The sequence below is a fragment of the Amaranthus tricolor genome, chromosome 1 (genome assembly GCF_026212465.1).
Source record: "Amaranthus tricolor cultivar Red isolate AtriRed21 chromosome 1, ASM2621246v1, whole genome shotgun sequence".
Classification (NCBI taxonomy): Eukaryota; Viridiplantae; Streptophyta; class Magnoliopsida; order Caryophyllales; family Amaranthaceae; genus Amaranthus; species Amaranthus tricolor.
The window spans coordinates 18,932,818-18,936,848 of record NC_080047.1 but is presented as its reverse complement, the minus strand read 5'-3'; positions in this window follow the sequence as shown (position 1 = coordinate 18,936,848).

Below are 4,031 nucleotides of genomic sequence, written 5' to 3'. Positions count from 1 at the left end.
GAAATAACCCAAGGAGCGTAGACTTGTGACCTCTCTAGGTAGTGGGTGGCATAGCTTGTGTTGTAGCTTACCTAGTGATCCGGAGTCCATGGAACTGGTCATTCTTCTTGGTATTGCGCTCTTTTGAGACCATTGTACTTGCACACCCATGGCTAGGGAAGAGTATTGCTCGTACACAACTTGTGTTGCTTTGATTTCCACTCACCATGTATGTTTGTATTAGATTTGTGGGTTTCTTTCTGAAAACCCTCACGAGACCTTACTCGTCCTCTACGGGAGACCTAAGGGTTTAAAGGGCATGTTGCACATGCTAAGTGCGACCGTGATTCCTACGAAAGTGAGTCTTAGGTTTTATTGAATTCCGTAGTTTAGTTTTGTTTTTGCCCCGCACTTTGATGTAGCCCTGCTAGTTCTTTTGCTAGTTCTTGAAGCGTTATTTTTGGTGAGTAGTAGCTGTCCCTTAAAGGGTCTGGCCAGACTACATTCTTGAAAATAAACTTTTTATTAAAAATCTTTTGAAAATTGGAATTTGTTGAGACAAATGTTGTTGTGAATGCTTATGTTGATAATATGATATGGTCAATAGATGGAGCTTGCGAGCTGGTCAATGACGAAGTGGAGGAATATTGTTCCCTGCTCCCTATTTTTGAAGCGAATTGTCATTCAGATATTGACTAGCTTCACCCGAGAGCGACATAGCCTTAGAGCTATGGGGCACCTCTCAAACTAGACTCCTTGTGCGCACACAGATCTAGGAAACTGATGTTGTTTTTAAACCTATGATTTGAATTACTGTGTTTTGTTATTTTGGATTGTTTCTTCTCATTCAGTTTAATCTGACCTTCTGTTGTTTCCAACTTTTAGTTTGTCTACAGATCGGAACCAGTCGGGAATAATGGAATAGCGGAGGTGATTAGAGGTTCCAAGGATGTATATTGAGCTAAGCACGTAGGAATTTGTAGTTTTTTTATTAGGATTTAGGATAAATGTAAATTTGATTTGGTTGTGTTGGTTATATTGGACTTGTAGAGAATTTTATGATTATCTTGTGTTTTAGTTAGATGTTTGTTTCGAGATTTAGCTGAGTTAGTTACGTTAAAGAGCTGGTAAACCCTTTTGCTCAAGTTTTGGAAATGTGATTTCAGTTTCTTGGGAAATGAACCCTGTGATGACCCTGTTTACTCATTCAACGGTAATTCGGATTGTTACAGCTGCCTCATCTGCAATTGGCACTCCAAATGTAGTCAAACTAAACAACCCTTTTTTATCCATCAATCTAAAACCCACAATCTCCAAACCATTGGCACATTCTGCCACCTTAGGAAACTTCAATTCATCATTCTCTTGGATGCTTGATAGTGGTGCGTCTCACCATGTAACCAACAATCTCTACAATCTTTCACTCCATGCTCCGTATGAAGGTACCGATGAACTACTCATCAGTGATGGTATGGGTCTTAAAATATCTCACATTGGTTCTATGTCTTTGCTAAATCTTACTCTCAATAATATTCTTATTGTTCCTTCCATAACCAAAAATATTATATCTATTTCACAACTTTGCAAAGATAATCCAGTTAATGTTACTTTCTCATCTAATTCTTTTTTCATTAAAACACACAAATCAGAGAGTATACTCCTCCAAGGCCCTTCTAAAGATGGCATTTATAAATTGATATATCCATCTCCTAAAGTCTGTGATATCACTACTACCACCTCGTTGCATTGGCATCACCGACTTGGCGATCCATCTTTCAATATGTTTCGTCAAATTGTCTCGAAAAATAATTTAAATGTCTTTATCATTTTCACTTTGGAATATACTTCATGTTGCATAAGCAAAAGTCATAAACTCTCTTTTTATACTTCTTCCATCGTATCCACTGCTCCATTACAATATATTTATACTGATGTTTGGACTTCCCCTGTGACCTCTTATGATAGGTATAAGTATATATTATTTTTGTCGATCATTTTTCAAAATACATATGACTATATCCTTTAAAACAAAAATTTGACACAAAGCCAATTTTCATTAGATTTATGTGTTTGGCTGAAAATTTTTTTCAACTCCCTCTTAAAGTCTTATACTCAGATAATCACTAGTGGAAAAAAGTTCATTTGCTGCGGTTTTTTGGCCATAATATGCTGCGGTTTAGGCCCAAAGCATTAATGATAGCAGCAGATGGCAGCAGATGGCCTATTTGAAATGCTGCGGTTTAAAACCGCAGCACAAAAAAAGACTATATGCTGCGGGCCTACCAAAACCACAGCATATAGTGTAAGACTATAAGCTGCGGGTCTCACAAAACCGCAGCATATAGTCTTACACTATATGCTGCGGTTTTGTGAGGCCCGCAGCATATAGCATATATATATATTTTTTCTTTTTCGTTTAATATTAATAAATAATCCAATGATTAATGTACAATGTAATAATCCAATGATAATCACCAATTATCACCAATAATCATCAATAATCTCTTTGTAAACTCTCGATCATATATAATAATAATAAGTACATATACAAATTAAAGTCATAAATCTAAACTAATTACATAATTTACAAAGAACAAAAATTAGCAAGATACGCGGCAATCTTGTCTTTCAATTCGCGCATTTGCCTATCTCTCAAAGGGCGTGTTTCCCTTGGAGTGTCGTATAAAACCTATAATATAATATTCAATTAAATGATACATAAATATTAGATTTTACCAATACTAAATATATAATAATATTATAATTTAAGAACGTAACAAATACTTAGGACATCAATGTTTTCGACTCCAACCTCCTTCACGAATTGTAAGATATCGTCCATGTATTTGAGAGTGTAGTAGCCGCAATCAACGGTATTATAATCTTGTCGAAAGCACTAAGAAAAAATAGATGTTAGTGCCAAAAAAAGCTTAAAAAACTCTTAAAATCGCAACTTAGCACGTAATTTTAAGCATATGACTATGATTTTCAATTCTAACCACTTCAACACAATAATATATACCCAATAGTATTGTGTGCCAAGTTTCGTGCAAAACAAACCAAGTTTGAGCTACTTTATGTGCGAAACTGCCAAAAAAGCTTAAAAACCCTTACAATCGCAACTTAGCACGTAATTTCTAGCATATGACTATGATTTATAATTCTAACAACTTCAACACAATAATATATACCAATTAGTGTTGTGTGCAAAGTTTCGTGCAAAACAAACCAAGTTTTAGCTACTTTATGCACGAAAGTGCCAAAAATGCTTAAAAAACCCTTAAAATCGCAACTTAGCACGTAATTTCTAGCATATGACTATGATTTTCAATTCTAACCACTTCAACATTTCGTGCAAAACAAACCAAGTTTTAGCTACTTTATGCGCGAAAGTGCCAAAAAAGCTTAAAAACCCATTAAATCGCAACTTAGCACGCAATTTCTAGCATATGACTATGATTTTCAATTCTAACCACTTCAACACAATAATATATACCAAATAGTTTTGTGTGCCATGTTTCGTGCAAAACAAACCAAGTTTGAGCTACTTTATGCGCGAAAGTGTCAAAACCACTTAAATGAAACGTATTTCAAATAGTGTTATGTACCTTTACTGCTGTCCATTTCGGAAATGTGGCTCTGGATATAGATCCCATTTCTCCACGCACTTTCTTCATTGTGCTGATACCCATCAACATGATCTACTACATTCTCATTGACATCGCCACATTATTGACATCCTCAACAACACTTTTCTCTTTGTACACTCCCTCCTCACCATGCCAAACCCAAACATGATATTGAGGCCTAAACCCACGTCGAAGTATGTGCTCCCTAAGGATATGAACACTATCTACCTTTGATACATTGCCACAAGTGACACATAGGCAATAAAAACCAACTCCCCCCGTCCTAACTTGATGTTCAACCGCAATACTACAAAATTCTAATACGTCATCAATAAATTCTGACGATTCAATGCTTCCATACATCCAAGAACGATCTTTTGTCCTCCTAATTAGTGTGATTAATTAATTAAAAACAAAATTAAT